At 39.6% G+C, this 23,196-nt stretch overlaps 1 long non-coding RNA gene across 1 annotated transcript in view; it reads right to left on the bottom strand.

The window, feature by feature from the left end:
- The window catches only part of LOC115069810, a 24,320-nt gene extending 3,101 nt beyond the window's left edge, over positions 1 to 21,219 (bottom strand). The window contains exons 1-2 of the long non-coding RNA XR_003849042.1: positions 21,060 to 21,219; positions 2,261 to 2,433 (exon numbers count right to left, since the gene is read on the bottom strand). This is a non-coding gene — a long non-coding RNA (uncharacterized LOC115069810). The remainder of the gene's footprint in view (positions 1 to 2,260; positions 2,434 to 21,059) is intronic.
- Between the last annotated feature and the right edge of the window lie 1,977 nt (positions 21,220 to 23,196).

Below are 23,196 nucleotides of genomic sequence, written 5' to 3' on the forward strand. Positions count from 1 at the left end.
TTATATATTTTTTAAAATTTTATTTGTTCTTTTTATTTTATGTGTATGCCCGTATTGCCTGCATGGAGGTAAGTGCACCCACATTGTGCAACGCCCACGGAGAACAAAAGAGACTGTCCGATCCCCTGGAACTGGAGTTACGGACAGTTGTTAGCTGCCATATGGTGGCTGGGATTTGAACCTGGTTCTTCTGCAAGAACAGTCAGTGTTCTTAACCACTGAGCTATCTCTCCAGTCCCAAAATTAATTTATATTTTTTAAATTTTATTTTATTTATATGAATGTATTGCCTGCATGTGTATAAGTGCCTGCAGAGGTCAGAAGAAGGCATCAGATTCCCCTGGAACCGGAGTTATGGATGTTAGCCACCAAGTGGGTGCTGGGAATAGACCCCAGGTCCTCTACAAGAGCAGTCAGTGAAACTTGGCAAAGAAACTTAGCACAGATGCCAAGTGCCATCTCCAGGAGCCTGGGGGAGCTCTGCCAGGTTTCAGACATCTCCCTTTAAACCAAACCAGAATTCCTGGTTTCAATTGCTGATGGGAAGTTTAGGAATAGTTAACATAAGGCAGTTCAATGCAGATTTAAGCACGAGAGCTAAAGGCAAAAAAAAGTTGCTCCAGGGGAGATACATTCAAACCAGCAGAGCTTCCCTAGAAGAAATACACCCCACCCCCAACAGGCCACGTCTACCCCTTGCCCTGCAGGAAACAGAGCATGAAGGACAAGACCAAAAAAGATGAAATAGGAAGACCAGTCCCAGAATTCATCACCAGCTCTGAAGATGAGTTAACATATTAAATCAAACTTATAACCAGCTGGAGTTTGGTTTTCTCAAACCATTTTTCACCCTGGTATGGTAGCCCATGCCTTTAATTCCAGCCCTCGGGAGGCAGGCAGATCTTTGTGAGTTCAAGGCCAGCCTGGTCTACACAGTGAGTTCTAGGCCAGCTAGGGCTACAGGGAGACCCTGTCTCAAAAAGACCAAAAAACAAAAAAACAAAAAAAGACCAAAAAACCATTTTTCAGGCCTTTAGAGGTGTGAAAACAACACAAAACCAGACCAAACATCAAAACTAAAATATTTCCAAAGCAAACAAACAAGAGGTATCTTAAAATAAGCATCTTGAAAGCTAACCAAAACCAAAAGGTATCTAACAAATAAGACCCTTGAACAATCCACTCAGATACTGTTTTGCATAACAGCACATAAAAGTTTTGTGAAACACTTAATAGACCTAGAGACATTGTCTAATAAATTTAAAGATGTTTAAGGGTATCCAAGTTCATAAGGCCTTTGAATATGTCACCAAAATATCCATATTTATAAATCTGTGTATATGTACTTAAATTGGGCATGCCAAAACAAAACAAAAATAAAACTAATAATTTTGTACACAATAAAAGAATGAAAAGGCTGGGTGTGGAGGTGCACGCCTTCAATTCCAGCACTCAGGAGGCACAGGCAGGTGGATCTCTTGTGAGTCTGAGGCCAGCTGGAGCTTCAAGGAGACCCTGTCTCAAAGAGACCAAAAAAAAAAAAAAAAAAAAAGAATGAAAAGAAAAAATTGAAGTGGCCAGTTAGTGTTGATGGAAACAACACATGAAGACAATCATAGACACACATGACAGAATTACGTGAAATCTCAACACACGAGAAAATGTATAGACATACATCATATAATTACATGAAATCTCAAACAACAAATGGAAAATGATTATTATAGACAAACAAGACATAATTACACGAAAACTAGGTGTACCAAAACCGCAATAATCAAGGATTTTGGTTAGGATGGTCCTTTGTGAGTAAATACTTATCTTTTAAATCTGGACTGGAGAACACTTCCTTCATAATCTCCTCGTAGCTATGGGGCAGTTCTCCCTCCTCTTCTGGTAAACATGAGGCTGGGTTTTAGAGTTCAAGTAGCCTCCATCCGCACTCGGGGATTCTTTCCCAGCATGGCCTGGTATCAAACCACTTGACTTCACAGGAAGTTTTTAATTTAGAGGGTTTTATCTTAATGCCATAATCTCCTGTATAGCCTAGTTTAATGTCGTCCCTAGTTATTCCATTAAATTCCTGTTTTACTGAAATGGGACCAGCACCTTGGAATCACATCAAGGTTTAATTGTGGTCCCCTTTCCTTCCTGACTAGAGGCCAGTGCCATCTTGGAATCACATCAAGACTTTGAATGCAGCCTCCTATAGGGATCAGCCCAAGTCGGCTTCCACCTAACATGGGGTAGGGGGGCTTACCTGGTCTGGACATCCATTCTGGGTCTCTGTCTCACTTCACCTGGTGAGAAGCTCCAGGCTATGTAGTATTTTCTGGCCTTCTGGAAGGAGAACCCAGAGAGGAAATTCTTCAGGGGTGTGCACATCTCTGTTCCAGGGGCTGAAGGGACTGCAGGGTCCAGGAGAGGCAGCCTCTATTACCAAAAAGGGGTACAGCAGGTTGATCTCATGGAGGCCTCCAGAAATGTTACAGAAAAATCAGAGACCAACAGCCAAAGCCAGGTGAGGAGAGTTTTTTCTTCGGCAATAGTGGGACTGACTATGGATCTTTTATGGATCATTCCATAAAAGAGTCAACCAAGAATAGCTAATATTTTCATCAATGCATTTAAAATCAGAAAAAAGGATTATACACTTATAGTTGGAAAGCACCTTAAAGATTATCTAATTCCTCTCTTTTCTAACATGAAAAGTCAGACCCAAGAAATTTGCTACTTGCTTAATGTCCCAAAAGGGTTTTTCATTTCCTAGTTATTCTTATTTCACTACCTTTTTTTTTTGCATTCTTGTTTTTTAAATAAATTGTATGTGTATGAGTGTATTGCTTGCAAGCATGTAAATGCACCCATGTTGTGCAATGTCCATGGAAGTCAGAAGAAGGCATCAGATTCCCTGGAATTGGAGTTAAGGATGGTTGTTAGCCACCATGTGGGTGCTGAGAATGGAACCCAAGTCCTTTGCAAGAGCAGCCAGTGTTCTTAACTGCTGAGCCATCTCACTAGCTTCTGTGATTCTTGAGGACAGTGACAAGTTAGATTTCTAGATCATCCTTCTATTCTATAAATCCCTATTTACTTAGAATTTCGTGATTATAAAGCCTCTGCTTTCTCCATGCAAGGAAGCCCTTTTCTTCCAGTTTCTATACAACACACAAAGGAAGTGAATGCAAACGTAACACATTGTTCTTTGTGACTTTATGAAGGAAATAAAGGGCAAATGTGCCTATCCATAAATTATTTCCTGGCTCCAAAGATGAAGGAAGAGTCATACAAAGCTCATCCTTTGGGGAGGCTAAAACTTACTTGTAGAAGAAAACAAAAGGCTAACATGCTAGAAAACAAGGCAAATCAGGCCTGTTGAGGCCAAAACTATGTTGCTGGTAAGTATCTATACCTAGCCTCAGGTAGAGATAAATAAGTGAAGAATCAATTTTAGAATGTAATATGGCCACTTTGGGTGGTATAAATGTCCTTATCTTTCAGCAAGTATTTATTATCTACTCTAGACCAAGTGCTGCTTTGTATCTAAAGAAATAGTAATTGTTCTGGTTTGTTTTTTCATTGCTGTGACAAAATACTCTGACCAGTACCAACTTGGGGGAGGAAAGGGTTTATTCAGCTTACAACTCCCAGGTCACAGTTCATCAGGGAGCCCAAGGTAGGGGTTCAGGGCAGGAACCTAGAAGCAGGAGCTGGAGCACAGGCCATGGAGGAATGCTGCTTACTGGCTTGCTCCCCTGGCCCCTGCTCAGCCTTCTTTCTTATGCAACACAGGCCCACCTGCTCAGGGGTGGCACCACCCACAGTGGGCTGGGCCCTCCCACATCACTCATCAAGAATATGCCCTTCAGACATGGCCACAGGCCAGTCCAATAGAGGCAATTCCCCAACTGAGGCTCCCTCAACCCAGTGTGTTAAGTTGACACTAAAGTTATCCAGCACAGTAATGAAAAAGCCAGAGGTCTCAAAAGCCAGGCATGGTGGTAAATGTCTGTAATTACAGTACTCAGTAGACTGAGGCAAGAGGATTGCTTTAAGTTTGGGGCCAGCATGTACAATGTAACCAGACTATGTCTACAAAGGAAAGGAAGGGAGAGGAGGAAGGATGAAGGAAGGAAGAGAGGAAGGGAGGAAGGGGAGAAAAGAAGGGCAAATCCCCACCCCTGCTCATGCCAACACAAAGTTGCAGTTCCCTGACCACTCCACTGTTCCACATCCCATATCCTTTCAAATGTTTCCAGTATCCCCTCTCCTCCTTGCATTTTCTTCTAGCACCAGCACATTCACTCAAGACTTCATTATCATTTCATGCCTAAACCAGTTTTCTAACATATCACAGTCTTCTTTCAATCTATGTGTTATATGCTATGGCCTGATAATAGTTTCCAAAACTCCAGTTTCTCCTGGGTTATTCAGTTCTTGAAATCTTCAAGTGCTTCTGCACAACCTACCTGAAACTTCCCACCTACCTTGTCTCAGGCTGTGTGTTCTGGTTCTAGCTCTGCTGGCCAAACCTAATCAGCAGGAACACTACCTAGAAGAAATTTTAACTGTATAGATGTTCTCACCACACATTCTGTATGTTTATACACAGAGAGAACTGATTTAGGAAGATGCATTTGTTTTATTTAAGTGGGTTAAGTTCCAGCAAAAGTCATTTTAAATCAACATAACATAAAGAATTTAATTGTTCCATAGAAACAATGTTGTTATAAAGAGCTCCACTCTGGTCAATAAGCCAAAGGCCCACATTTTTATTACAGGCCAAGATAGTAGAGAAAGTGCTATTATGTCAAAATGTTCTAAATAGAATGCCAGTCTCTGTGAAAGTAGCATAATTCTAAGCAAGTGTCTACCCAGCAACCCTTTGTGAAAATCATAATCACCTGCCTATGCACTAAAACCCAGGGCTTTTTAAAGTATGCGTAAGTAGTTAGGCAATACAGTCACAAGAACACATTTAACATGATATGATATCAAAACTTACATTATTTTCTTTGCTTACTTGATAACTTCCACTTTATTTTCACTACAGTAAATTAGAAGGTTAAATATCATAACTCTGTCAAGGACATAGAGTTTGGAAAAAAAATCTACTTGGATGGATTCTGACAGTACCTTTGAAACAGACTTAGAGATACTTATGACTTTTTTCAGTGACACTGGTACAGAGATAATTGAATTGTTGGTGTCACATTTTTTTTCTGTCAAGAAAAATATTCTTGTAACAATCTTGAAGCATTAGAGATTAAACTAAAGATTCTTATATTTCTCAAAACCTTCAGCAACAGTATTACTGCCTCAAACTTAACACATGAGTTTTTAATTACATTAATTTTTTTATCTCTCACTACTTACTTTATAATGTTAGAAAGACTCAAAATAGCGTGGACAAAGTCAAGCTCAAAAACCATAGTAATATGATTTGACTCAAGTAAAGTAAGTCTATGTAAACACCTTACTTACAACAGAAGCGCTGGCTTATGTTCAAGAAGACAGCCAGACCCTGCATATAACCAGTCATGTAAGTGAATTTTTACAGATAGATTATGTTCTCGGATTAGTGACTAATTTTCCCCCAAAGCCTATTAAATAGACTGTTAAATGAGGTTTTTTTGCTACAGGGTATACCAAAAGCCTTTTAAGTATGTATGTTGTTAGTCATAAATTTAACAATTTTGTTTATAGTAATGTTTTCCAAGGAAATTGCAAAAACATATTTACAAAACTGTGTTTTGTAACATGATGTATAACAGTAAAAATGAAAAAGTTAGATGTGCATAATAAGGAAATAATTTTAGGATTCAAGCAGGCTTCGCCTGGGTTCCAGCCAGAAGGCTAAGGCTAAAGGTTTGCATAGAGGTGATTTACTTTAATAAGTAAACCCAAGGAGGAGATGTGACAGACTATGACACATGGACTAGAGAAGAAGGAAACTCATTTCAAAGGTAGATTATAAAACCAGAAACTATTGGGAACCACAAACAATGTGACCCCTTTGAATTTTCAGCCTCAAAAGGCAGTATTGGAGAACATTTATTTACTACCTCCCATGCTCCATTGGTTAAGGTTTTTCCAATGAGGATTAACACCTTTACACTTCCAAGTCTGCACATACTGACGTGCTAAGTGGGATCTCACAGGTTTCCCACATGAGCTGTGAGAAGACAGAAACTGAGAAATATATAGTGTAGCTGCAACAGTGGGTTCAAGTGAGGTATGACCTGTGCCAGAGTGAAATCAAGACTGAGAGGGTATGAGGTATGAGAGCAAGAGGTGCCCAACACAGTCACCATGTGCACTAAGGTGGTGCTGCAGATCGTAATATTGACGTGAAAGATACCTGTTCGGCCTTAAGAAGGGAGTGAGGCAAGTTTCAAGATGTTATGTGTAGCTGGATCCCATTCATTTTCATTAGCTAGATTTTGTTTCTAGTCTTTCAACTTAGCTCTTCAAGGTGAGAGGGTGGTGGAATGAAAGAATCAATGGAGCAATGCGGAAGTGAAGATCTCAGAGGATGCACCATACAGACAGCCCTCAGGGGAAATGGGAAGCCACATTAGTCTCCGTCTATTCTTACTCATGGCTGGCTTGCTGGGCCTGCCCTCTGTACCTGAGCATCCCTGCTTCACCTACAGTCTGGTTTCTACTTCTTCCCAGTCTCGGTTTCTGTTTTTCAGGCACAACCCTCCCCCTCCCCCTCCCCCTGCCCCCAAGCCCTCAACCCTCCCCCCTCCCCATAGCCACATAGCCAACTCCCTCAGGGAAACTCTTGTCTTCTCCCCTCAGAGGTGTTCCTTTCTCAAGGAATGTCTATTTATAGGTTGCTGTCCACTTCAAACTCTCAAGACATCTCAGTGTACTTGGAAATCAAGTCCACACTCTTGTCCAGGGCACTCCTGACTCTCTGATACAGGGTTCTTGCCACCCTCTCCATCACCATGCCACTTCAAGGTAACTCATCCATAGGAAACATGCCAACCTTGTTCCTACTTTAGTCTTTAGCTTTTCTGTGCTTTCTGCCTGGAACTCAGTTCCCCCAGCTCTTCACCTTATTCAACTCTCAGTTCAACCATCATCTCCTCAGAGAAGCCTTCTCAACACAGGCTCTCTATGTTAACAACTTCCTACCAAGTCTCCCTGTTTCAAGCCCTTCAGAGAGCTTCCCATCATCTACAATTCCTTTCTTTAATTATTCGTTATCCCTTTTTCCTGTTATGCCCAGCACACTGGACAACTAGGTACTCAGTAACCATAGTTGACTCACAGAATGAATGTACTGGTATTCATAATCCAAGTTTCCAATAGGAGAAATCTGATAGGTCCATCTTGTTCTATTTTCAGATCACATCACACCAACTGGCCAATATATTGACAACCCTATATCCTGAAACCCTTCTCCAATTCAGTGGCAAGGTAGAAGTAGGTTTGTGCACAAAACATGGCCACTTCAGCATGATTATAGGCAGAAAAACAAAAGTACTAAGACTTCTAACACACCACTTTTTAGTGTGTAATCCTTTATCAACCTGGAAATACAGTCATCCATTTTTAGAGAAATATGAGAACAATGTTGTTGCACTACTCAAAGCTAGTCTAAAGACATAGTCCAGAGGAACACATTAAAATCTCATCCTAGCACTTCATTCTCCATTGATATGAGATCCTCTGATACATTCCTCCAGCTCTGAGAAACTCCATTTGTGCAGTTTCCTCATCATCTCTGCCTCCCTTACTTCTTCTTCTTTACACTTTATTCTTCTTCCTCTTACACAGATTTGCCCTCATCATGTGGCATTCACCGATGTGTAGAGTCCTAAGTTAGAAGTATAGAATGTCTTCCTCTTTGATTGGTTATTTCTCAAGAACAGCTCATCCAATTCTCATACACTCTCTACTTTTGTCCCACCCACATTCCCATCTTCATGGGGAGAGTTTGGGTGATGAGTCTTTGGAATTTCACTGTTCATAATGTTTTGTTCTTGTTATACAGACCCCAGATATAGGGCTCATAGTCAGTACCTGTATCCCAGTATACTTGTACTAGTTGTTTATGGATAACATTCACTCTGGTCCATGAATATGCCATATTACCTGTTAATATTTTTAATATCATCTGTGTATACACATGCTGACATATATGCATGTACTACATATGTATGTGTTTACATTATGCATTTATGTGGGGAGAGGAGACATGTAAGCAAACACAAAAAATTAGGGAAGAATCTAGACCAGAGCCAGTGGAGGAAGCTATGGCCCCTATCGTTTCACACATAATACACAGTTTATGTGTACAGTTGTAATACTTCCACAGAGAGGAGCCAGAAATAACTTTCTCCTTTTGGTTTAAACATAGAATGTGATTAGCAAAAAGATGGGAGAATTTAAAGAAATTTGTTTTCTCTGTCAGAAGAGAATATGTCCATCCCAAGATAAAGATATGGAGAAAACAGCCCATTAATGTATCTGCAATACCACAAAGCAGTAAGAGGATCAGACCCTCATGATTAAATGTTTGAGAGCCAGAAGACAAAGCTCTTACAGATGTGTCAACTTTGAGAGCTTAATGGTGTCCCAGACCATAAACATCCTAAAGGAGAAAATCTTTCTTAGGCGTCATAGCATGTCCTAGCATGTAATTGACGCTCAGTATCAGTAAATGTCCTATTAAACTCTTGAGTCCTTTAACTAGGCAGCATGCCGGGTATCTGGGTTTTTTGTTGTTGTTTTGGTTTGGGGTTTTGGGGATCTTTTGGAGCATAGTCCCAGCTGACCTGGAACTCACTGTGTAGACTAGGCTGGCCTTGAACACACAGAGATCCATCTGCTTCTGCCCCCCAAATGCTGGGATTGAAGGCATGTGCCTGGTTTGGGTATCTGTTTGTTTGTTTGTTTGCTTGTTTGTTTGTTTGTATGTTTGTTTGTTTCGTTGGTTGGTTGGTTAGTTTGACCCCATAATTCTCCTTAAAGGAGCTACTTTCCCATCAATGCTAGGTCATATGGTCTGGATAGTTCATTCCTCTCTTAAGTCCATTGTGGGCCATGACTCGACTAAATTAAACAATATATGCAAACATTTTACTTGAAGCAATTGATTTAAGGATGATGCATGACCCCATGATGGCTTTCCATCAAGACCCAGGCATGAAACATTCATTCATCTTCTGAGATCAAGAGGTCCTCTCTTCCACCACAGACTTGATATCTTGGAAGTGTGAAATCTTGAAAGCTTGCAGCCTTCTTGCACCTGTGAAGAAGGACCCTGTCTGAGAAAGAGACCACCATATAAATGAGAAGGAGTGGAAGTGAAACCTAGTCCTAAAATCATTTCTAGAATACCTGTGTTAAGCAAAAGGCAGGCCAGCCTTCTTGCTGAACTTTTCAGTTACAAAAACCAATCAATTCTCTTTATTAAATCCTATTAAGAGAAGCTTTCTCCCCCTTTTAGCCAAAAGAAACTTATTCAATACACTGATTACAACATGTTAATGCCATTTTTTTTTCTATGATCCTCTTTAAGAATGTATGGAGAAGCCAGGCATGGTGGTGGTGGTGGTACACACCTTGAATCCTAAGACCTGGGAAGCCAGAGGCAGATGAATTTCTGTGAGTTTAAGGCTAGTCTGGTCTACATAGTGAGTTCCATGCCAGCCAAATTTACATAGTGAGACTCTTGTCTTTTTTTTAAATGTATTTAGAGAACAGACCTAGCCAAAGGAGATCCCTGCCAACAAACTATTCTGTAAGGGACATATCTTACCTGGTTTTGACTGCTCTAGACCCTAATCTTGAGTTCAAATAATTAAGGTGGATCTTTCCACTATGGACACTTTTAATGTAAAGACTTCATATGATTCTTACTTTCAGAACTTCATAAAGAGACTTGAGAATGATAACTCAATGTTTGTAATGGGAACTATGAACATATTACTGCACAGAACAACTAATGTGAACAGTAAATGTATCAACTACAATGTGGTAATTCTAGTGCTAAATTTTAAATACCAGACTAATCAGGGAATTGGTTTTTTTTGTTGTTGTTGTTAAATATTGACTTTATTTGGCCACCAAAACAGTTACTATTTTTGTCCACATTTCCCTCTTCCTTGCATTATCCATTTCATGTGAGGAGCAGGTCAGTACCTCGAGGTACCAGGGCCCTTATTCATATCCACTGAACTTGTTTACAGTCTCTATCTACCATGTCTTCAAATTCACTTTCAAATACAACAGTCTTATTAATAGCACTCATAAAGTGGTCTCACCAGGCTTTCCTGGAGCTCCAGAAAATTTTTAGCTCTATGGTTCTTCCCAATTTAAAAACAAAATGAATTTCACAAACAGAATTGGAAATGTCAAATTTTACTGCCATCTGGATTTAAAGACTGCAAAGAAAACTCGGTTTGGGTTGTTTTATTTTTGTAGCCAGAGTGAATGTATTACAGTACATTTGTTTTCAGACCATTTGCGTCTCTATGTCTATGCATTTCACTCCGGGGGCATGAAGTGTTCAAGTGAAAAAGAAGAAACCATCTAAAAATTCCAAGAAGATCCTATAGCATTTAGTAGTTCCACTCGAAATGATAGAAGAAAAATCTTCCAATTCCTGTTCATTGCCATCTCAAGGATAAACCTGATTCACTCACAGACTGAATTTAGAACGGTGCATGTGGGTTAACAACATGGCTCAACTCCTCTTACAATATGATATATGAACAGACATAAAAGATATATGGATAGCTTAACAAAGCTTTTATGGTCCATCCATTTAAAGCATGTGGCAGTTCCAGTGCCTGCAGTGTAGGAGAAAGAAGAGCAGCAGCTGAGATCCATTATGTGAGGTAGCTCTGACCCAGAGGAAGGCCTGGTGAGGAGGGGAGTTTAAATTACTCCCTACCATGCAAAGATTATCACCTCAAACAGGAGTTCAGGATTGTAACACATGCAAACTGGCATTGAGTATGTCACTCATTTCTCTCATAAACACCAGAAGAGACCAGGCTGGTCAAAAACTATGCACCAAATTTTAAAAACATAGTGACTAAGACCCTGAGAGGTTATGATTGGCTTAGAAGCATTGTAGGAACGAATAAAAATGCAAAACAGAACTTTAATGGAACTTGTGCCATAAAATGCTACATTGGATTTTGGTCACTCTTCTCTGGATGCAAATGGCTTCCTTTCCTTCCACTCCAGGTACTCCTTCTACGCTCATTCATTCTGGCTCCACAGAAAATCCTACTGTGTCTCATACCCTATGCTAGATGCTGAGGATAAGAGAGACGAAGTGGCTCTCATTGAGCTTACATTTTACAGGGAATATAGATTTTTTTTCTTCTCAGTTTTGCATTTTTATTGTGGCAATAACATACAAAATAGAAAGCATACCACTTTGATCACCTCAAGGTGTCCAGCTCAGTGGTGCTGAGTACATTCATGCTGTGCAGTATCACCCTATCCATCTCCAGAACTTATATCTTACTAAACCAAAATTCTGTCGCTATTAAATGGCAATTCCTTTTTCCTCTCTCTTCAGCTCCTCAAATCTCATTTTTTTTGTTTCTATAATTTGACAGTTCTAGGTACCTCATAGAGCTGGAACCATACGATATTTGTCTATTTGTATCCAAGTTATTTCATTTAGCATACAGAATGGCCTCAACGTTCATGTGGTAGCAAATGCTAAATTCTTACTCCTTTTTGAAACTGAATAATTCCTATATGCATGCATGCACACACATCATATTCTGTGTATCCATTCATCTATTAATGGACTTTGGGTTGTGTTTCCACAACCCACGTTGGCTATTGTGAATAGTGCTGCTACAATTATCTGCTTTTGTCTCTACTTTCAGTTCTTTTGGATATATTCAGAAGTAGAATTTCTGGGTCAGACAGTAAGTCTATTTCTAATTTAGGGGGAGACACCATACTGTTTTCCAAAGTGACTATGCAATTTTACATCCCTACCAGCAAAGCACAAAGGGTCTTTTCAAGCTTTTTGTTTGCCTGGATTTAAAAAACAAACAAACAATAACAACAAAACAATCAGTCTAATAGGCAGGAAGTGATATCTTACTGCGATTTTTATTTGCATTTCCCTAGTAATTAGTAACCTTTGGCATCTTTTCATGTGTTTATTGGCCATATGTATATTCTTTTAAGAAATGTTTGTATAAGATCTGTGCCCCCTTTAAAACTGATTTTATGTTGTTGTGGAATTTTAAGAATGCTTTCTAGTTTTGAATAATAATCCCTTTTCAGATAATGTTTTGTGTGATGGCCAACTGTCATTGTCAAGTTGGCTGCCTTTGGAATCACTGAGGAAACAAACCTCTAGGCATATCTATATGGTGCTTCTAGAGAGGGAAGACCCACTCTGAATGTAGACAGCATCATCCCATGGGCTAGGGTTCAGAACTGAATAAAAATTGAGTAGAGTATCTCTCTGTGTCTGACAGCAGATGCAATGTGACCAGCTACCTTTTGCTCCTGCCACCATGTCGTCCTAGCCTGAGAGACTATATCCCTTCTTACACCATGAGCTGAAATAAACCTTTCCTTCCTCAAGTTGCTTTTGCCAGGTATTTTGTCACAGCAATGAGAAAAGTTAACTAGTACAATTTGTAAGCATTTTCTGCCATTCCATGAGTTGCTTTTTTACTGTTAATAATGGTCTTTGATGCAAATACAGACTTAAAGTACTAGGCACACTGTAAAAGCAAAACATGAAAGATAAATTTAGGAAACTTACTTACATTGGGAGTATAAGGGCTGCATCATCAATCATTCACTCAACATTCACTTTCTATGACTAGAGATACAACAGCAAACAAAACACACAAATATCCTGGTTCCAACACACTCTCATTGCAATGCCATTCATGAAGTAATGTCTAATTGAAAGATGAATGGTAAAGAGAGACTGAGTTGGGTCTGAGCAGTAGAAGATGAGGAGGAAGAATGACAGAGAGTGGAAGGGACTCTCTAAGACAGGAAATAGACTGTCTGGAGGCCCTGATAAGATGAGAATGTGATATATTTAAGTAAAAGAATGAAGGCTGCCAACACTTGGGCAGAAAAATCAGGAAAAGAGTAAGCAGTGATTTCCCTAAACTGGGAACTGGTTGATTTTCTAACAAGAACAGGGGCCAAAGGAACTTGTCTTTCTAGGGCAACAGTAACATAGATTCCAGCTTCAGGTTTAGGATTCGGGATACATCAGGTAGCAATACAAACTAAGAATGGTGTTTTTGCTAGAATAATTTTTCAGTGAGTTTAGTCATTGTTCTCAGCAGCATTAACAATGGCAGTGAACCATTAAACCTCCTTTCCAGCAATTCCGGAATTCCTGAGCTAATTTTGAAAATTTTTATCGAGCTTTTCTACATTTCATATATACATAATTCTTAATCAAATTTAGACCCCTTCCCCCATCCATGCCCTCCTACAACCCCACTGGACCTCATGTATTTCATCATACATATTAAGTCCTATCTATTTGTATTCAGATGTCCTTTGGTGCAAATTCATCCACCGAAGTCTAGTCAGCCTATCTAGAGATCATGTCTTAAAGCCTAACTCTTCCTCACTTCATAGTGATCAGTTTCTAAGAGTCCCCAGACTAGAGCTGACCCACCACCTCGCTCCACTCTGGACCCTCTGATTGAGTTGGTATGGGTCCTGTGCTTGAAGCCACCATTGCCACAAGGTCACATGTGCAAACTCCAGTGGCTTGAAACCCTCTGTTTCCCAATATTCACGGACCAACCCTGGCTCTTACAATCTTTCTGACCCCTCTTCTGCAATGGTCCCTGAGTTGTGGGTGGGAGAGGTTTGATATAGGAGTCCTATCCAGGGACACACATACTTCAGTCTCTTATTCTTTTAAAACTTGGCCAATTGTGGCCTTTTGTGTACATCACACTGTTGTATAAGGAAGCGTCATTGGTGAGAGTTGAAGTATGCACTAGTTTTCTCTCTATACCCCCCCTCCCCGCCATCCCATTGTGTTCCATGAGTCTCATGTGTAGAAAGGTTCCACTGTAGATATGTCACTTAGGACTGGGCATCTCTCAGATGTATATTCTCCATGTCTGACCAGTTGTGGGATTCTGTAGTAGCCTACATCTGTTCCAAAAAGAAGCTTCTTTGATGAGTGGTCTATGTATATTTGTCTGTAAATATAAGAATCCATATTTAGCATATAGTAAGAAATTTCATTTTTCTAGTGATATGACAGAATAGGGCTTTCTCTAGGATTGATGACCTCTCCAGCCATGAGTATTTGGCTGTGTTTACAGTGCCACCCATGAGTTCACTACCATTGAGAGGGCTTTAAGTCCAATTACATAGCTGTTGATTACTCCCCAGATAACAGTGCCACTACTGTACCAAGAGAGGTAGTTTGCTGTGCTGGTTGTTTTGTTATTAGGATTTGGGACTGGGTTGGACCATTGATTGATTTTCTCCCTTATCAACTTGCATAGTATCCTCCAGAACTATGAGAGCTAAACTTCAAGTAGAAGGCTTCCAGGTCAGTTCCTGCTCCATTGCTCCAAGTCCTATGTCTAAAGTATGCCCTGTCTTCAGCAGTAAGGTCTTATCTTCCAGTTCTGGGAGATAACCAAGAGTTCTGGCAATAGCCTATGTTATTTGGGAGTCTCTTGGACCACTCTGACCAACCATTTGAAGGGAGATCTCTCCTGTCTGGCACTGTGGTCCTTCCATATAGCCCCCAAGTATACATATGCACTAATGCTTGGGCACCGTATGTGCATTTCTCAGGAGGCTTCAGGGGAAACACATTTCCCTCTGACTACCCTACCCCGCCTCCAAGATGCATTCATTTCTGCTCTCTCAATCTGCATCAGACCTCCCTCCTCCCTCCCCAGTCCAAGCAACCCTATTATCCTCTTCCTCTCCCAATAACACCAGCTTCCCACCACCCCCACTCTAATGAGTTCCCTCCTTCTCCACCATGGCCCCATGCATGTCCCTCACTCTTCCCCTCCCAGCCAAATACTCTCACTTTCCCCACATCCCCCCGGTAACATCTGTTCCCTACTATCCCCATCTTCAGGGTTCTTTCTTTTCATTTGCCGCCATGATTCCTTTCCATTTTCCTGGTTCCTGATGTTACATCAGGATATATACCCACATATAAGGGATTGGTGCTATATTTCACAAATGAGGGAGAACATACATTGCTAGCTTTTCTGTATTTGTATTATTTCATTTAGTATAACAGTTTCTAGTTCCATCCATTTACCTGAAAATCTCATAATTTCATCTTTTCTTACTGCTGAGTAGAACTCCATTGTGTAAATGTACCACATTTTCATTTTCCGTTCATCAGCTGAGGGACATTTGGATTGTTTCCATTTCTTAGCTATTGTGAAGAGACAATCATGGATGTATAGGTATCTCTACATCTACAGTATGATGAGTACTTTGGGCATATGCCAAGGAGTCATATGGTAGGTTCATTTTTAGTTTTGGGGTTTTTTTGTTTGGTTGGTTTTGTTTTGTTTTGAGAGTTCTCCACATTGCTTTCCATAGGGGTTGCATGAATTTGCAATACCACCAGCAATGAATGAGAGTTCTTTCTCCACATCCTCACCAGCATTTGGTGTTTTTGATTCTCTTGATTTTAACCAGTTTGATTGGAGTAAGATGCAATCTGAAAGTGGTTTTTATCTGCATGTCTCTAATTACTAAGGATGCTGAACATTTTTTAAAGGTGTTTATTAGTGATTTTTATTTCTACAATTGAGAACTCTCTGATCAGGTCTATAGCCAATCTTTTTATTGTGTCATTTATTTTCTTGTTTTTTGAGTTTTTGTATGTTATGGATATTAATTCTCTGTTGGATGTGTAGCTAGTAAAGATTTTTTCCCACTCAGTGGGTTTCCTCTTCAATTCCTTGGTTGCTTCTTTTGCTGTACAGAGCTTTGTAGCTTAATGAGGTCCCACTTATTGATTGCTGACCTTAGTGCCTGAGTAGCTGATGTCCAATTCAAAAGTCCTTTCCTACTCCTATATCTTGGAGGATACTGCCTATGTTTTCTTCTAGCAGTTTCAGAGTTCCAAGTTTTATATTGAGGTCTCTGATACATTTGGAGTTGACTTTTATGCAGGGTGAAAGATAAGGGTCCAATTTCATTCTTCTACAGGTATAGATCCAATTTTGCCAGCACCATTTGAAGATACTCTTTCTTTGGGTGTTCTTGGCACCTTTGTCAAATATAAGGTGGCTGAAATTGCGTGTACTAATGTTTGAGTCTTCTATTGTGTTGCCTTGATCTATGTGTCTATTTTGTGTCAGTATCATGCTGTTTTTATGATTATGTCTCTGTAATATAATCTGAGATCTAGTATGGTTATCTCCCCAGCAGTGTTCTTTTTGCCCAAGATTGTTTTGGCTATCCAGGGTCTATTGTGATTCAAATGAATTTTAGGATGTTTTTTTTTTTCTAGCTCTGTGAAGAATGTCATAGGTATTTTGATTGTTATTACACTAAATCTATTGACTGCTTTTGGTAAGATGGTCATTTTCACAATATTAATATTACTAATCCATTAGCATGGTAGGTCTTTCCATCTCCTAGTGTCTTTCTCTGTCTCTTTCTTTAAAGACTTAAAATTTTCACTGTAGAGATCTTTAATGTCTTTGGTTAGGTTTAGTCCTAAATATTTTTTGAGGTTATTGTGAATTGGAGGGTTTCCTTGAATGCTTTTTCTAATTGCTTGTTATTAATATATAGAAAAACTGCTTAGTTTTGTAAGTTGATTTTGAAACCTGCCACTTTACTAAAAGTATTAATCATTTCTAACAGTTTTCTGGTGGGATTTTTGGGCTCTCTTATATATAACATATCATCTGCAAATAGTGATAATTTGACTTCTTTTCCAATTAGTACTCCTTTAATTTCCTTCTCTTCTCTTACTGCTCTTGCAAGAGTTTCAAGCACTATATTGAAAAGGAGTGGAGATGGTGGACAGCCCAGTCTGGTTCCTGATTTTAATGGAAATGCTTCCAGTTTTTTTTCCATTTAGAATGATGTTGGCTATGGGTTTGTTGTATTAGCTTTAATTATGTTGAGGTATGTTCCCTCTAGACCAATTCCTTCTAGGACTTTTAACATGAATATATGTTGGATTTTGTCAAAAGCCTTTTCTGCATCTATTGAGATGACCATGTGAGTTTGGCTTTAAGTACATTTACATATTTTATTACATTTATTGACTTACATATATTGAACCGTCCCTGCATTGCTGGAATAAAGCCAACTTGATCATGATGGATGATTTTTTTGATGTTCATCAAAGTTGAAAGGGAAGATGATTTGGAAGAATCCATAGGAACCAAAAATATGTCTATTTTACCTATGGTTTCTGAGGCAACTGAGAGGTTGAAGGAAAAGACATCTTTCATTTGAGAGGAGCCTGTTCTAGGAAAGGAATTTCTTCATGGAACAGACACTGTCAATCAGAGGAAGAAGAGAGTGAGGTGTTTAGGGATGAGAGAGGGGAGTCTGGCAGCACTGGCAAGCCAGGAATTCCCACATGCACTGGAGGAGTTTGAGGTCACAGAACTTAGGAGGTGTGGGTCAGGTGAAGGGAAGAAGAAAGCAGGTGTTGACACAAGCAACATATGACAATGATCTGGGAAGTTTGAACTTCAAGTAGTGACTGAAGTTACTAGGATAAGTACTAGAAGACTAGAGAAAATGAGCAGCCAGTGTCACCCAGAATGTTCAGTCAGAAGGTGTGGGTCACTATTTAGTCCTAGATCTCACCAGGAGTTTCAGAGCCTACAGAATGCAGGAAGTCCTCTTAGAGGAATAACTCATTCTGGGCTATAGGCTGAGCTTAACAGTGCTGGCAGAGCTCTCCTTACCAGGAGTTCAAGTTACCTCTGAGACCTCCAGACCCTGATCTCTCCTTCACTGTGGTAGTGTCACTGCCTAAGTAGGTTTGGGACACTGGTGAATCCCCTAGATAGGAGGTAGGGACAGGGGGGCCATAGCCTGTCTCAGGGCAGAAAGTCTTATAATAGTTGAAAAATGAGTGGTAGTGTGTTGGTGCATATGTAACCTCAGCACTCAGGAGACTGAGGCAGGAGGAGCACAAGTTTAAAGTCAGCTTCGGGCTGCATAATGAAAACATGTTTCAAAAAAACAACTAGAAAATGAGACTATATAAGGAACTGGCACCATTAACCTCTCTTTCTGTAGAGGAAATAAGGGTTATAATTGTTTTCTTCTTATCTAGAATTCTAGCCTCATCTTTCAGCAACAAATTTCCTTTGCTTCACTTGTCCCTGTATGCTGAACTGGGTCTTTCTGAACCTTAGAAGTCTTCTTCCTTCACCATTATTCCAACAAACAGTTCAAACTAAGTATGATTGAAAATTTCAAATGAAGTCAACAATATCTGAGACTTCAGACAACTTTGACTTCCTTATCACTCATCAAAAGAAAGAGACAAAAATCAGGTAGACAAAGACATAGGGCATGTAGCCAAGAGACGATAAATATATAAAGAGTTATCATGGATAGATAATAGAAGATAAACAAGGAGACAGCTAGATGATAGGTATACAGATAGATGATAGAACATTAAGATTGATAAATTAATAGATAATAAGTGAGAGAAGGGGAAGAAAAGGAAGGGATAAAAAAGAAGACAGGTAGAAAGTTGGATAGCCCTTTGATGCTCATAAAAATATATTTTGAAGAATACTTCATTTCTGTAATCTTATGAGAAGGATAATCATATTTTAAAACTTAATCAGCAAGATTTAAGCTAAATGTCTAATTCTTCAACTTCTACATCCTGGAGATTAATGCAGTTCCCAGATATACATGGATCTGAGTAGAAAAGGCCTAAGAGTTAGAAGTCCACTTTAGAGTGGTCTTAGCCGCTGAGTCCTTTTGAAGGCAAAACCAGAGCTCTTGTCCAAAGATCTGCTTTATAGAAGCTGAAGCCTGACCTCACAGAACAATGAGGTCCTTCAATCAGGGTTCACGTTGTTATGATGAGGAGGAACAGTCATTGTCTCTAAGAAAAACAGGTCTGCCCTTGAATCATGGCAGCTCAAAGAGTTGTTGGCAGCAGAGTGTTAAGGACCTTTAATGGAGCGCTCTCTAAATTCTCCTTATGAATTTACCTCTCTGTGACCTGTAAGACTTCCCCTACTTTCTCTGTTTTGTAAGCACTGTGGTTTTGTTCTTTGTTCATACCAGAGAGTCAGCTGAGAAAGTAAACACTGCCTAGACTGCACGTTCTCAAACTGATGTACTATCAGTTCCATACAGGGAGAATTATGGATGGTCACAGCAAGCTCACGGGACCCTATCCCCTGAAGCCATGATTGAGATGCCTTCACTGCATCCTCATATGAAATCTCTGGGGTGATGCTGCTTTTGTCTTCATTTCACAGTGAAGGAACTGATGCTAAAGAAAGCTCACAGTAAGGCTAGTCTTTTGTCCAATGCCAGATCTTGTGTAGTGTCTACTCCATGAATACCAACCTGCTCATTTACAACCATAAAAGAATTCTTCAATTCAAAATGAAAGCAGTCATATTAAAAGTTGGTTTGCTGTTGGCAACTTCTTCCAAATCTACATGATTTTCTTATTAAACAAAAGCATGCACCAGCTGTTCTATTCACAATAATCAGGAAATGGAATCAGCATGGGTGCCCATCGACAGATAAACAGTTTAAAAAAAAAAAAGGTAGTACATATACACAATGGAATTTTATACAGCTGTAAAGAAAAATCATGGCATTTGCAGCAAAATGGATGCAAACAGAAAATGTCATCATGTTAAGGAAAATTAACCAGACTCAGAAAGACAAATACCATTTTTTCTCTCATGTACAGAACCTAGATATAAAATTATATGTGTGTTTGTAGGTCCTAAAAAAGGATCATGAGAGAGGAGGAAGAAATGTTAAAGGAAGTGGAGAGTTAATGGACTACACATAAAAGGAAAGTAGAAAGGGAGAATAGCTGGAGGGGCTGCATAGAGAAGGAGAGCAGGAGAAGGGAATGAAGAAGAATCTAGTACAATGACACACACAAAGGTGTCATGATGGAACCCACTGTTCTGTATACTAACCTTAAAAAGTTAAAATAGTACACACACAAGTCCATTCTGCACTTTTTAATGCACAGCAGGTATCCAAGGGAAATGGGAAATGTTTTTCAATTTAACAGCATTTCAAAAATTGTTAAATTACAAAAAAAAAAAAAAGTGAGAATTATTCATCCAGAGCACAGAACTGTTTATATAGCCACCACAACTTTTTTTTTTTTTTGGTTTTTTTGAAACAGGGTCTCCCTGTAGCCCCAGCTGGCCTGGAACTCACTGTGTAGACCAGGCTGGCCTTGAACTCACAGAGATCTGCCTGCCTCTGCCTCCCAAGTGCTGGGACCACAGGCATGCGCCACCACGCCTGGCCACCATGACTTTTAAAGCAATATTCATGTATGATGAAATTTGTTCCACTTAAATCCGAAGCCCTCTTCTGACCTCTGAAGCACTGCATGACATGGATGCACTCACATACATGCAGGCAATTCATTCATACACATAAAATAAAAATAATAAATAAAATATTTTTAAAAAATTAAAAGAAAAACAAAACACCACCTCTCCTGACTGTTTCAGACTCATTTTTTTTTTTTTTATTTTTCCATCCAAAGTAAGCATCTTAGACCGTGTTATAAAATCGCACCATTCTCATTCCAAAATATTTCTCTGGTAACGCACACAAGCTGTATTTACTTGTGGAATTGGGTTTTAGGGGCATTTTACAGCTCACAGAGACCTGAAATCCTGCTAATATTCCTGTGAACTCCCAAGTCCTCCACTGTCCTCCCAAATGTTTCTGTCCTTCTTCCTCTCCTCTCCACTTGCACCAGCATGCCCGTCCAAACATACTCTAGCTATTGCTCCTCTCATTTGATGGAATCTACTTCTTTAATGTGTCACAAAGATCTCCCTTCTAAAGTAATTACTCACTCATTATGCTTTTTTTCCATGTCAGACTGATTGCACTGTATCCTAAAAGCTTTATTTAATAACCTCTCTTCAGGGTTGGAGAGATGGCTCAGCAGTTGAGCGCTTACTGCTTGCTATTGCGGAGGACCTGAGTTTGATTCTCAGCATCCACATCAGGTGTCTCATAACTGCTTATTCTGTTCCAGGAGATCCAGGACCTTCTCTGGTATCTGTGGATAGTTTGTTAAGGAGGCAGAAAGAAAGATAGCAATTAATGAAATGGGAATAGTGTCAATGTCTTAATAGCTTCACCTGTGAATGCCTAACTTCATGACTTCTGGACTCTATGACACTGCCATGTTGATGCTACAGCCTCTCTATTTCACTGGAACCTACTTAATTAACTTAGTACCAAATTGAGATGCTTCTCTTTTCATGTGTCCTTGGTATTTCTGAAATATGTGAAGCTATTAGCTACAAAGAAGTTTCTTTCTTCCCACTCTAGCTGCCTCTCCTTTTGTTAGTCAGCTTTCAGTTGCTGACTGAAAATACCTGAGGCAGTTAACTTAAAATCAGGAAAAGGTTTTATTTTGGCTCAGTTTTGTAGGCTAAAATACATAGTTGTTGGCCCAGTTGCTTTGAACCTTTGATGGTGAGGCAGTACATCATAGCAGGAGCATGTGACAGAGGACGAGCATTCACTAAGAAGCAACCAATGAGCTCTTCAAGGACAATCTCAATGACTCAAAATCTCTCACTAGGCCCCACCTCTTAAAGCTTCCACAACATTCCACAGTATCATGTGGAGATTAAGCCTTTAATACACAAGAGCTTGGGAGACAATTTAGGTCAAAACTATAGCACTCTTCTTTTTGAAACTCCCTGACACTCTCCATCTCTCTTATCTATACTTTGCAGACATTCATCTAGGTCTTGTTCCTCTCTCCCCAACTCTTCATTGCTTAATGTTTTCCAATGTTATAGTCTCCTTTTCAGACTGTTTTCTTCTTTCTAGATCTAATCTATCCCTTATTTACTCATGAAGAGTTTAGACTTGAAGACAGAATCAATATAACTTTTGCCAACTTTTACATCAGGATCTCACACAGTAGGTCCTCAATAGGTGATGGGATAAATGGAACTGTGGGAACATCTGCAAACAATCAACCCCTCTGGGTCTCAATTTTATGGTGATATTATGTGGTTTGATGTCATAGTATATAAAGAAATTCACCTATGTATTAGAAAATAACTGCATATAGTAAATATTGATCTTAGTTCCCATGTAAATATTTCCCAAACTTAAATCTGTAAGGTATGCTTACATGGGAAACCCAGGTCCAAATGTACCATCTCCTTTGACAACTAATTGGCTCCTTAGCCTCGATACTTTGAAACTGATCTCCTGTCTCAAACAAGTTCTCCCTTTCTTCCCTGTTCTAGCAGTCGGAGCAGCGTTCTTCTAGTCATATAAGCTCTGAGCTACAGAAATCATTTTGTGTTATTTTTTTTACCCTCTTCACAAGAAGTCTCAAAGACTCATGTATCTCTATCAGCCCTCTTGTACAGCCCGGCACTAGCTCTTCTCAAGAACCCTGCAGCATCACTTGCAGTCTCTTCCAGCTTCAGTTCTGCAAAGTTTCACCGTCCTACAAACATCCCTGGTCATGTCCCTGGTCTGTTCAAAAGCCTCTAGGAAACCCGTTTTGCTCAGTGAGCAAAATAGGCTCCCAAGACTGGCAATCCAAGTCCTCCACAGTGAGAGCAGACTTGTTACTACGTGTTTTCTAAACACACCCTGGTTTTCTCACCTCCGTGTCTGCTTCTATGCTTCCTTTGCCTGTACAGCTTTCAGTCCCAATATAGTTACTGAAACCTGGCCAACCTTCAAGGTCTGCTTCAAATCTTGGAAGTCTTCCCTGATTTCTGAAGTTGGATTTTATCTATATTTCTTTCTATTTTTGGTAGTTCCTCAATATTTTTATGTCTCTTATATTATTGTAATTAAAAAATATCTATCTGCTTTCTCTACTATGCAGTAAACTCTGTAAAGACAGAGATATGTCTTATTATATTTATATCCCCACAGGACTCAGCAAAATTCTTTGCACATAAAAGACCATCTGTACATACCTATTAAATTCACATGTACATATCT

The sequence above is a fragment of the Nannospalax galili genome, unplaced genomic scaffold (assembly GCF_000622305.1).
Source record: "Nannospalax galili isolate Female #2095 unplaced genomic scaffold, S.galili_v1.0 scaffold1631, whole genome shotgun sequence".
In the NCBI taxonomy this organism is placed as follows: domain Eukaryota; kingdom Metazoa; phylum Chordata; class Mammalia; order Rodentia; family Spalacidae; genus Nannospalax; species Nannospalax galili.